This window comes from Patagioenas fasciata, chromosome 7, assembly GCF_037038585.1.
Source record: "Patagioenas fasciata isolate bPatFas1 chromosome 7, bPatFas1.hap1, whole genome shotgun sequence".
In the NCBI taxonomy this organism is placed as follows: Eukaryota; Metazoa; Chordata; class Aves; order Columbiformes; family Columbidae; genus Patagioenas; species Patagioenas fasciata.
Window position 1 is genome coordinate 1641630 of NC_092526.1, and position 13282 is coordinate 1654911.

Genomic DNA, 13282 nt, shown 5'->3' on the forward strand with positions numbered 1-13282 from the left:
TCTGATTACCGAAATTAAAATCAAAATTATTATTGCTTTCAGGGAGACAAGCTGATTGACAATGTTCTTGTTCTGTCATCTGAGGCGAGGTAAGGAAATAGCGCAAGTGGAAAAGAAAATGATAGGCATCAAAAAAATGTCCTACATCATAGGAATGATCATGGTGACAAGAACACTCTGCTCTACAGAACGCCCTGGAAAGTTGTTTTCTCCCGGGCGGGAGCCCAAACCTGATGAAGTCCCTGGTAATTTAATTAAAGCTGTAGCTGCGGGACAGAGTGAAAACCCCCAGGAACTGCATCTTAACCTCCATTTCCTCCTGATGTCCGCGATGCTCTTCACTTCATGGCTGCAGGTTTAGGAAGGAAAAGCCCAGAACACTGTTTTCCCCACACAAACCACAAGCTGACGGGTATTTGCAGTAGTGAGGTGTGCCTGGCTAGGAACTGTCCTGCTGGACGCGAGGAGGCAGCGCTGCCTGGCAGGGGCACCAAACGCTTGTTCGGATGCAAAACCACTCAGGAAACCCATGTGGGGATTTCCAATTCAAATTCAAATTGAGATGCTGAATGTTCTTGGGTTGCAGAACAGAAAATTCCCCCGTGAATCATCAAATTAGTTCAAAAGCAAATGCACACCCAGATCAGGAGGTACCCACCGTGCAGTTGGCTGAATTTCTACCTTTCCCTTCCCGAGCATCATGACAGCCGCAGGCAGTGCCCGTCGCCCCCAGCACATCTCTGTCCCCAGCACACCTCTGTCCCCAGCACACCTCTGTCCCCAGCACACCTCTGCCCCCAGCACACCTCTGCCCCCAGCACATCTCCTCTGTCCCCAGCACATCTGTCCCCAGCACATCTGTCCCCAGCACACCTCTGCCCCCAGCACATCTCCTCTGTCCCCAGCACATCTCTGTCCCCAGCACATCTCCTCTGTCCCCAGCACACCTCCTCTGTCCCCAGCACACCTCTGTCCCCAGCACATCTGTCCCCAGCACACCTCTGCCCCCAGCACATCTCCTCTGTCCCCAGCACACCTCTGTCCCCAGCACATCTCTATCCCCAGCACACCTCTGTCCCCAGCACATCTCTATCCCCAGCACACCTCTGTCCCCAGCACATCTCTGTCCCCAGCACATCTCTATCCCCAGCACATCTCCTCTGTCCCCACCACATCTCTCTCTGTCCCCAGCACATCTCTGTCCCCAGCACATCTCTGACCCCAGCACATCTCCTCTGTCCCCACAACATCTCTCTCTGTCCCCAGCACATCTCAGCCCTGGCACATCTCTGCCCCCAGCACAACCCACCCAAAAATCGAATTCAGAAACGCAAAAGCCGAATAGATTCAGAGGGATGCACCTAAAACAGACAGGCAGGAGATGGCCCCAGACACCTGGCTGCAGGGGCAATGTTGTGCATCTGTGCATTGAACTCATGGATTTGGTTTCATTTTTGCAGGAAGCACTGGGTAAATTTAAAAAAAATAATAATTATAAAAAAGATGAAAGAGGATGTCCAATATAAGCACAAGGACATGTTGCGATAGGACAAGGGGTGATGGTTTAAACTAAAGGAGGGAGATTCAGGCTGGACATGAGGAAGGAATTGTTGGCCTGAGGGTGGTGAGAGCCTGGCCCAGGTTGGGCAGAGAGGTGGTGGCTGAACCATCCCTGGAGACATCCCAGGCCAGGCTGGACGGGGCTCTGAGCAACCTGAGCTGGTGAAGATGTCCCTGTCATGGCAGGGGGGCACTGAGGAGCTGGGAACGTCCCTTCAACATAAACCATCCTGTGATTCTACACAATATTACAGTTGCCTACCTGGGAAGACCCTTCTGGATGGTGATGTCCAACTTACCCATACAGTCATGGTCACACCGTCCTCGTTACGCTCATCTAAATGTTTGGTATCTCCCAAGGCTGAAAAGGAAAACTGGAAGTGAAGTTTTGATGCTTTTGAAGCCCAAGGCCACTGACTGCAGCCAGCGGGGGTGACCGAAAATGCAGGAGATGAGCATTGCTGGTTCTTAGAGAGCTCTGGGAAGGGGCAGTATTCTAAAATATCAATCACAACTAACGTTAATTCACTATTTGTCACACGGTTTGTTTCGCAGAGGCAGGGAGTCATTCCAGGGCCTCGGCAGAGCCCCCACCACCCACAGCGCTTCCAGGCACTTGGAATTCTGCTGATTCCAGTGCATCTACTGCTGATTTATCTCCTACTAATTTATAGCAACATCGGGCTTCAAAACTTTGAGCTGTCGAATACAAATGGCCACAAACATTCTATTTCCCCCCCGCTATTCTGAAGCTAACGTCAGTTTTACGATTACTGGTGAAACCTGGCAAATCCAGAACGCCTTATATTCAACTTTCCAAAAACTTTGCCAAACGAATCATGTTTTCTGCAAAGCGCAGGGTGTGGGACACGGTGGCTGCTGTGGCCTTTGCATCCTGCTCGGCTCTGGTTTACTGCCTGAATCTTCCTTTTTGGCCAACAGAAGTGAACGGTGAGTGGACGGGACGGGTTTTTTTCCCCATCCGTGCTGCTTTCATGCTTCATTTTTTTGCAGGTTTTACATGAGGTACTTAGAAATCTCTGCTTTAATGATCAATGCCAACTCGCTGCTTTGTTCTCCTGAGGTCACACGTAGACTGATACCCAAAGGGGGAAAATAAATTAAAATGGAGTGTTTCTTCACATGCTAACCCTTCCCACCCTGTGGGGCTGCTCACAGACTAGCGAGGAAGCTAAATGTATATATATATATGAGTTCAGTAACAACAGGGGAAATTCAATGAAGATCCATCCATCCCACCTCCAGTCGCTGCTCCAGTGGATGCTCTATCAGCGTTTTGAGCATTTGTTAAATCCCATTTTCCCTGTGTATGAGCACTGACCCCAGCAGAGCTCATTTCTGGCTCCAAATAGTTCAGCGCAGAAGCGGTGCCAGAACAACACTCACCGAGGAATCGGATGGAATCGCTCTGGCAAACACTGGGTGTAGACGCTAATTACCAGAGAGCATTAGGAAATCCAGCTTTCTCCCAGCGCACTGCGCTTGACCTCCCTCGTAAAGCCAAGATACGATATCGCTGGTGGAATTCTGACAGCAGCCATGGTTTTTGGAATATTTTCCTCCTTGTAAAAAGGGCCCTGTCTGTTGTGCAAGTTCTTGAAAAGCTGCAGCCGGTGTCTCTGCCAAGATTGGGGCTCGGGGCTGGACCGGAGAACATTCGGCACCCAGCAGCTGCGGCAGGTTCCAGGCCAACCCACAGACGAACAAGATGTAAGCAAAGTTATTAAATCTATAGACAATACCACATGTGATAGAAGTGAGGACAAAACTAGAATTTAAAACACTTAGACAAGCTGAAAAAATAATTTAGAATTTTAAAAATAAGTGCAATTCAGTAAGAAGAAATCAAAAGCACTAGGACCCAAGGAGGAATAAGCACCTTCAAACCAAGAGTGCAAGGGAAGAGCGACTACAATAGTCCCACAAAAGAAAGCAAGCGCAGCATATACTTACAACTAACTCAGGTTTACGGCAATAGTTCACCAAGATGCATAGGTAAAGCTGGAAAGTTGTAGAATAATATGGCTGTGTTCATCAGAAGATGGAATGAATCTCTATTTCAGACAAACAGTTAAAGCCGAAACGCAGCAAACATCTTTCTGCAGAGAATAAATGGCTATTAGCTGGAGACAAGCACTCACGCAGTCGCTAAATTTCCCATCTGTGCCATTAGCAAACTAGCATTTTCCCCACTTTTCCTATAAACCGAGTGTAAATCATGACAATAAAATGCCATTGCTATCAAGAGTGGTTACTGGGGCTGGAAAACATTTTCCCTCCTGCGGGTTGATGGGCAGGGGCTGCAGCTCAGCAGAGAGCCCCCACCTCCCCGCTCCATAAATAAACCCCTGCTCGGCACCCACAGGGCCAGTCCCACCAGCACTTAACCAGGAATCCCAGTTATTTTCATCTTGCTTTATTCCCTTTCCATCATAAAGAAGGTCCCAAAGATGGGACTCGGCCGGATGGGGACCCGTCACCGGCTGCTGCCCCTATGCCCCCACCAGCCCTGGTACCCTCTGCTGAGCATCATTCCCCAGCCATGCTGGAAACATCTCTGTGTTCAGCCCTTTCATCTCCCATGGAGAAAACAAGTCCTGTCAAAGGCAGAAAAAATAGAGGAAATATCTTAGTAAAGAAAGACCTGGGGTTTCCTCAGGGAAAAAAGCCCCCAGAAGAGACCAAAAAAACCCCCAAACAACCAAAAAAAAACCCAAAAACCCCCTTGGAGGTTGTTCTTTCCCTGCTCTGAAGATCTGATGATGAGTAAAGAAAATTAAAACTATTTTAGTATTTTGAACTGAAGAGGTCAGGCGGTTGGACCAGATCGGCATTGTAGGTCCCTTCCAACTGAACTATTCTATTCTATTCTATTCTATTCTATTCTATTCTATTCTATTCTATTCTATTCTATTCTATTCTATTCTATTCTATTCTATTCTATCCCATTTCTATTTCTATTTCTATTTCTATTTCTATTTCTATTTCTATTTCTATTTCTATTTCTATTTCTATTCCTATTCCTATTCCTATTCCTATTCCTATTGTTGTTTCATGGTTTCGGTGTGAAGATGAGCATCCTTGAGGATCCCTCACGATGCAGGGAAGCCCACAGACACCAAGACAGAGATGGGGATGGGACGATGGGATGCCTGGGACAAAAATCAATGCAAAGAGCAAATAAAGAAATAGCATGAGAAGGTGGTAAGGGGATCTCTGCTCCTGGGGGGCCGGGAGCCCCGAGCAGTGTGGCAGTAGTCACTGCACTGTGTATTTTTCTTCCAGTAAATTAGTTTTAGTTAAAGAATCCTCCTGTCTGCTTTGTATGGTACTCATCCCCGGAGTGAATGAGAGGTCTACCCCATCCCAGCATTTTGGCTTGTCTGGCTTGCTTTCTTCACCAAACCTTGAAGAAAAATACCAAACCCTTTAATTAAATCAACAGACTGCAGTGAAGGCAAGAGTGGAAAAAATCACTTGTTCCAGTATCAGAGCAGAAGCTCTCCCAGTGAAACAAAGGAAGGGGAAAAGCCAAGACAAACTGCGCAGCATTAAAACAGATTGGCAACTACAGCTGTTGATTATTTTTATTTTCTTTAAAAAACGTAATCCACTTCCGAACAGTTTCCATCAGCACCAGCCTCCCCTTGCACTGCTCCCTTCGTCTCAGACCCTGTAAGGTGAATTTGTATTCTGCTCTTCACCCAGCGTCCTATTGCTGCCTATTGCAAAGCTTTTACTTTTAATGCCAGATCGAGATGTGTCCAGCCTGGCCGTTAAAGAAGCGACCACAGTCTAATACAGAGGGCTGTGCATTCCTCCAGAGCATTAAATTAATGGCTACAGCATACGGCACTGCTGGGTAATGAATCAGGGACCCCCAAAGCAGGATTTGCTTGTCTCCGTGTAACAGCATCGCTGGGAGCACCGGGGGCAGTAACTGCCTGGAATGAGCACCGGGGCTCGACCCGCGGGCAGGATGGCCGAGGGACCACAGACTGAAGAGTAAATCGCTAATATACACTAAATTAGATCACACAATGAACAGCCGTGTGTGCAAAAAAGAAGGGGTACATAGCCTCAGCTTGCATGAGATTAAAGATTATTGAGATATTTTAAAGCCATGCTAAGAACAGTGTATTATAAGAGCTTGTGTTCCATTAAAAGGGGCCGATAAGAAAGATGGGGACAGACTTTTGAGCAGAGTGTGTTGTGATAGGACAAGGGGTGATGGTTTAAACTAAAGGAGGGAGATTCAGGCTGGACATGAGGAGGGAATTGTTGCCCTGAGGGTGGTGAGAGCCTGGCCCAGGTACCCAGAGAGGTGGTGGCTGAACCATCCCTGGAGACATCCCAGGCCAGGCTGGACGGGGCTCTGAGCAACCTGAGCTGGTGAAGATGTCCCTGTCATGGCAGGGGGGCACTGGGGGAGCTGGGAAGGGCCCTTCCAACCCAAACCATCTGTGATTCCATGACCTAACAGCACCAGACCGTGGTCACTGTTCTTTCCCCCCTGTCTCTGGTTCCTCCTGTTCTGCTGGTCCCTGCTCTCCCTCTCAACCCTCCCACCACTGTAGTGAAGTTTGCAAGACACAATGGGGATATTTGACAGAACAAAAAGATCCACGCAGGCTTAAAGAAAGAAAAAAGTGCCTGTGTGTGTTTCCAGCTCTCCGACTTCCTTTATAAATGTTTTCTCAAAGCTTCAGTGCCAGAGAGTCAACCCTAGGTCATCTATAAGCTTTTATGAACTTCTTTTTGAAGTCTTCAATCGTTAATTCTTCCCCGAATAAACTTACACCTTGCAAAAATGTGCAGTTAGTTCTGTTTCTGCTGGAATGTAGGCAGCTAAAAATATACCCAATTATTTCTGCTTGAAATGTCAGCACAGACAGGTCTGCAAATTATTCCCTTCCCATCACATTTAAATAAACTGGCCTAGGTGCCTCTCCTGGAAGAAAGTTTTATCTGCTCCTGATGTGGGAGAGCAGTGGATGTGAATGTGGCCATGGGGCAGGAGTCTTTGAGAAGCTCAGGAAGGAGGGGAAAAAAGGCTGAGCTTTGTGAAGGGAGTTAAGCCCTGTCCTAACTTGAGCTTACGGATCACAGGAGCTCCTTGTGCTGCAGCACTTCTGCAGATGGTGAGGATGGGCTGGGTCAGCATCAGAACACCCCCGATATTCCTCACAGCCAGAGCAAAAATCACACACACACACTAAATCCTCCAAAACATTACAAATATATCTATTAAATATATATATTCTTCATAGGGGCTGCTGTCGCAGAAGGACAGGTGCTCTCCCCTGGGATCAAAACTGCTGTGCATGGGGAAAGAGGAGGGGTGATCCTTTATTTCTGCAGGAAAATCGTTATTCTGCTCCTCTCCATCTCCCCAGCATTGATGGGTCCAGGATGTGACCTCCCTGCTCTGCCACCACCACGTCCCCGATCCCTGTTCTGAAGTCGGGATCAGGAAGAGAATCCAAACAAGCAGAAAAATTGGGCTAAACGTGGCTGAAAACCTGATCTTAGGGCAGCCTGAGGAAGAGCTGGCGCTGGTGAGTGGGTATCTGCGCTAATCTCAGCCACTCAATTTGAGACGGAGAAGCTGCCCATTTCCATTTTATCTGATCCAGGGCATGGCTTCCTTCTGGATCCTGCTCAGTTTAACATGAGAGCGATGCTTCAACTTAAGCCTCCCATGTTTAATTTATATCTAATAGGCACTTTTCAGCATTTCTCACCATGTAACACCTTGGGGATGCAGTTTCTAAAGCCTACAGAAGACAGTGAATGTCATGCACTGTGCCTCAGTTTGCCAGCTGAAAAGTGGTGCGTTTTATCTGCTTACCAGCTGAAAAGTGGTGGTTTTTATCTGCTTACCAGCTGAAAAGTGGTGGGTTTTATCTGCTGGCGGTCAAGCCCATTGCCTGTGGAAGAAATGGTATTGAATGCGCTGCTGTGGGATTCATTATAATTGAAGCGAGCGGTTCCTTAGGGCTGTGCAAATTCTCTCTCCTCCAGCATCGATTTAGGCTGCTCGAAATACTCCTGCAGCCGTTTCTCTTATAGCATCTCCCAGCTCCCTTTTTCCTCACTCAGCACCTCGTTAGCCCTCCCAAGGAAATAACGCCACGCTAATGCCTAATATTGCGTTTCACGGAAGATCTGAGGGTAAGTTTACAGTAACCCGGAGCCAAGCGGCCGCAGCGATGGCACCGCAGCGAGTCCCTGGTGCCACCGGGAGCTGCAGCACTGCAGAAAACCACAAGTAAGCAGCAGAAAACTGAAAACATCCTCGCAATTGCCCTCGAATTTGAGAAAAACCGCCCCAGAAAGCAGCTCCTGCTGGACCTCCAAGGAAAGCCTGTATCCCGGTTTTAGCATCCCGCGGTTATCCGGGTACCGCTGGCTGCATTCACCATCTGCGCTCAGTCGGAGCCCCCTTATCCCACCTGCCCGCGCGTCCTGTCAAGATTTTCAGCTGCTTCACCGTTCAGACAATTATAAACAATACGAATAAAGGCTGGTGATGCTAAGAGTGTGCTGGGGGTGATCCATTAAAAAAAAGGTTGGAGTGGAATATTTTCTAGAAAAAAAAAATGGGATAATATACAATTTTATACAATACATTAATTAGAAAACATAATTAGAAAATGCCAGAATTGACCTTGCTGGCACAGCCTGGGTTTGCTCCCCCTCTCTCTCTACGGGGTACAATGTTATATTTAATTATGAGCTCCCGTAACGGTTTGTTCCCCACTCCTGGGTTTTTGTGCAGCGTTTCCTTCAGTGCTTTTGTCCCTTTCTGTTCAATTCCTTGCCCCCGGCCTTATTTACTGCACATAACTCAAACTTGATTCCAGACAGAAACCATACATTTCCCCCTGTGTTCTCCTGTCACGCCTGCCATTGTGTTATCACAGCTCTTCATAAAAGCTAATTGTTTTTTCCCAAATCCCTGGGAGGCAAAGAGATTTTATCTTCCCCTAAGTTTACAGGCTGGAGCTTAAGACGGAGGGATTGAGCTCAGAAGTATTTTGAGAGCCCCATTTAAAATATCTGTCGATGGGATCTTGTAGCTCTTTGCGCTATGTTGCGTTGGATGTGTTCAAACAAGGGCCGTATCGACTGCAGCAAACGACACTGGAATGCGTCAGCCCGAGCCAACAGAAACAAGCAGGAGAATAAAGTCAGTTTGGCTACGCTATTTAAAAGGCTGTAAGAAAGCAAGCAGCCCTCTAAAGCGTGGAAGTGACAATACTGGTGACAACACCAGCAACGGGGACTCGCAGCCCCCAGCCCACAACCTGCGCACACATCAGCACCTCCCGGGCTCGGCGCTGGAAATCCAGGTTGTTCTTCTCCAAAGAAGGAAAACAAAACGAACGGGTTTGTTTCTGGCATCGCTTCTGAAGGGCTAATTAGAATATTAATGTAGAATCTCATTTGAACATCTTGTTCCCCCTGCATTTCGTGTCTTTGCCTGGTGCGTCTCGTTCATTCCGCTTTGTAGCAAAGACGCAATTTGTATCCGTAACATAATTTACTTATAGTTAGACTAGCTAACTTTAAATAATTCAGAACATTGACGAAAGCATTTCACAGCTTACTTGCACTTTTTATATGTCTATATAGGAACTAAAGAAAACTCAGTATTTGAACTGTGAAATCTAGAAGCAGGTATAAGATTCCAAATCGTATGATGTCTTGGACTGAAGGTGGAACTTACATGGGGCTTTTCACAATGGCCTCACCAGGCGAAGGTTTGTGAGCTCTCCAAAGCAAACCAGCCAAGCAGGAGATGGGGACTCGGGCATTAGAGACTTTAGGACTGACCCAAAATCACTTGCAAATGAAATGGAAGAGGAAAAAAAAAAGCTTCTTTGTACTATCTCCACATAAGTGAGGGGAATGTAATTGAAAATGTACTGATCTCTTGCAAGAATAGTCTTGGAGTATTATAACAGCTGCTGAGACAGCACTTTTCCTGAGAAGCGTTTCCAAGAACGTCATTGCAGTGAATAAACTCACCTGCGAGACCGAGGGCAACTTGATACTCAGTCTTCCAGCTAACGTGACAGAGTTCTCCAAATCTAGAGCCGATTCCTCTTTAAAACGCGTTTTACTCAAACACAGGAAATACGCACTGATGCCCTCCAGCCTATGCTCTATCAGCTTGCCTGCCCTTTGCTAAAACGATCCTTTCTTGCACAAAAATCTCCAGTTCTCTACGGGAAGGCACTACCAGTTGCTTTTAACAGGCAGAGACACGCAGGCTGCTGCTCAGACTAAACCCGGCGGCTGCAAAGCCGGACCCAGCGCCAGAGGCTCTGTTCCCAAAGCCTGGCTTCCCAAAGCCTGGCTTACACCCAGCGCCTTCGGCATTAAAGCAAATCGCTCACACGCCAGGAGCGATATTTAATGGGGATTTGCGACTTGGTGCCAAACCAAATAGCTAATTTATTTCTCTTCATTAATACTGCGCTACGGGGCTAAACAGAAAGGGAACAGCTGGGAGTGGAACGCTGACAGATGAGGCATCGACCGGCGCATCCTCCCTACCCCGGTTATGCAAACTTGGGGTGAATATTCACATATTAACAGCTCTTTCCTTGGGAGGGAAAGGTTTGCTAAGCATTAAATCATTATCTGGGGATCTGGTGGGCGGGATGCTCCGCTGAGCCCCTGCATCCCAGGGCTACTGCGCTGGAGATGCTGGACCCCCTGGCTGAGGGTCCCGCATGGCTGAGCTGGCAGGGAGATAACACCGTTCTTGTGCTAAACTCTGCTGGTTTTCAGAATTAAATCATTTAAGAGCCATTGCCAGGGATGTTTTCATGCAATATTCATAAGACTACTTATCTCTGAATTTGCTGAAAGCAAAGCAAGTCACCTGCGACGGTTACACAAGCAGATTCCCTCAGCTCTAACAGTTCCTCCAGTTTGACCTTCAAAACAAATTCCAGTGAATGATGGCAGTGTGTAAAATAAATAAAATGTGAATACAAAGCATAATTAGTGCTCTGACTCCCATCGGGAAGAATTAAAGGACCCCAGACCCATCAAGGCCTTTTCTATTGTAACCAGGGGTATGGTGATACAAAATCAATTCTGTCCAACTTCACTTGACTTCCAACGTTTTTCTTTTATTTACATTACATGGGGCTAATTAATTACCAAGCACATCTTTTATTTGTTTTTCAGGAGATACGAAAGCACAACATAAGGAAATACCCCAAATTGACTATGATGGTGTTCACAGCCATTTCTGACCACCCCAGTCAGAGGCTTTCACTGATGCAGAAACTCCTTTGAACCCGGGGTGGGTGAATACGCAAACTGTCCGACAGCCCCATGGGTCCCAAAGTCACTGCATCGCCAGGAGACCCCCAGAAAGGGAGAGAAGAGAAAAGCAGCTGTTTTGCTGCATGGAAATACACCATAAATCAAGCAAACCCTGGGTGACTTGGTGCCTGGGTTTGGTGCACAGGAGCGCTGGGACTCCATCCTGCACGCCTGAACATTTCATTCATTTATGCCCCAGAGACATACAACTCCACTCTTCAATATTCAGGCTGCCTTTGCAAAGAAATAACACTTTTTAGATAAAATAAGTGGCCATTAGTTGTTATAGCAAGGCAGGAATTAGGGATGCATAACCAGATAAAATGAGAGGATAGCTTGGATGTGAAAACCAGACACTGCACCCAAGGGCATCTGGTGTCTCTGTGCTCAGAGCAACGCCCGGGGGATTGGAACAGGGGGTTTCCTTGTTTGCACAATTTACCTGCCAGCAATAAGCCTGAAACTTAAATTAATGTAATTAACGTGTGCAATCAGCTCTTGGGCTCTGCCAGCTTTCTCAGACAAAACTTCTCCTATTTCCTTCCAAAGTTACTGAGAATATGTGGGGTTTATAGCTATCTATCTATCTGTCTGTCTATCCATCTATCTCTTTATCATGTCCATTTTATTTAATAGCAAATTATATTCCATGTTCCCTGACTCAGGGTAGAATGAAGAGCACAATCAATGAAACAGGATTCATTAAGGTGAAGAAAAAAAAATCATCTTGATTCATGAGGATGATCACAAGTTACATGGTTACCAAGACTATATAGCACTAAATATGCTGCAACAACGCTACCTTTTAGAAGACACACAGTCTGTGCCCTAGGACGTGCTCTGTGTGCAAGGTTGTTTTCTCACCTGGACCTAAGGCAGCATTTCTGGGACATGGAGGAGCAATTCATTACACCCGTGGCAAGAAGGAAGAGCTCAAGATGCAGGGATTTCTCTTTTCCTTTCAGTTTAAAATTAAGAGTAAGCACTGACGTGCAAAAGCACAAGGAAGGAAATACCTGCTTTGTTACCTCCTTTTGGTACTCTTAACTGCATAGCTTTCAAAACCATTTGTTCGGTTGTTTTAAATGCATGGAATATAAATCCTTCCATTCTGCTGCTGCACCTATTAAATGCCAAAAATCTTTACTATACTTCGAACAAAACCCATTGAAAAATACATTTTTCTCACATCTCAAACCTGTTCTGGAAATGTACAGTTCACCCTGCAACTCCTGGGACTTCATAATCGCAATAAATGGCTATTCCTGTATGTACAGGTTTGATTAAAAGCAAGGGAAGCCAAGACCTGTCATTGCAGAAACCAGAAAACCTTCCAGCAGAAGCAGCAAACAAGATTCAGCTCCAGCTCTTTGCATCTAGAAGAATAAGAAGTTCACAAACCCAAGGCCATAAACAATATTCTTTCTGGCTGCTCCTTGTAACAGCCTCTGTTTTGTGTCTTCTTTGCAGATAATGACCAGAATCCAGCCTCAAATCCACTATATTCTCCCGTTTTCTGCTCTTTGCCTTCTGTGAATATCCCCAAAACTGGCCTTACACTCAGGCCGACATGCTGAAGAATTATAACAGTTCACAGTTTCTTTTCTTGTTAGGTTGTTTTAAAAGCCGCCTCCGAGCCAGGGCTGGGAGATGCTGGAGATTCGGCATTTCCATGTGGAACCGCTCCAGCGGGAAGGACTTTGCTGGGCCAGGGAAGGCTGGTTTAACCAACAATAAAACCATATGTTTAAAGCCAGGTGAACCAAAAAAAAACCCCTTTTGTGGACAAACAGCCTCAAACATCCAATAATTCCTTCACCTCCTCACTTGCGAGGCTTTGAGGTTCGCTGGGCCAGGTTTTGGTGCTTCTCTCCCCAAGAGCTGGCTCTAACACACTGAGGATGCACTTGTAATGCTAAAAGCCCTTTATCATGCAGTTTCACGCTCTAGCAACACTGAGCTGTTGAGAAACAACTGGCATCACCATAAAAACTGACAAAAATGTATTGCTTTACCAATATATAAACTTATCTCTGGGTTGGTGACGGGCAGGGGATGTGTTTGGTTTGATTGAAACCCATGCGGGCAATGGTCACCTCTGGAGATATTTGGCCTATTTCCATCACCACCTGCAATGATGCACACAAAGCCACTGTGGGGTTCAATGACAAAATTATTAAGCTAATATCTATGACCCCAAACCTGTGCCATGCAGTCCTGCTGCCTGGATATGGATTTTAGGGCAGATCCTGCCACCCTCACTCCGCAAACCCACATCCCAGTTCAGGTTTGAAACACCAGTTTGAGTAGCAGTGCCCTGGTGTGGGATTTGTCCTCGACCCCCAGTGATGCC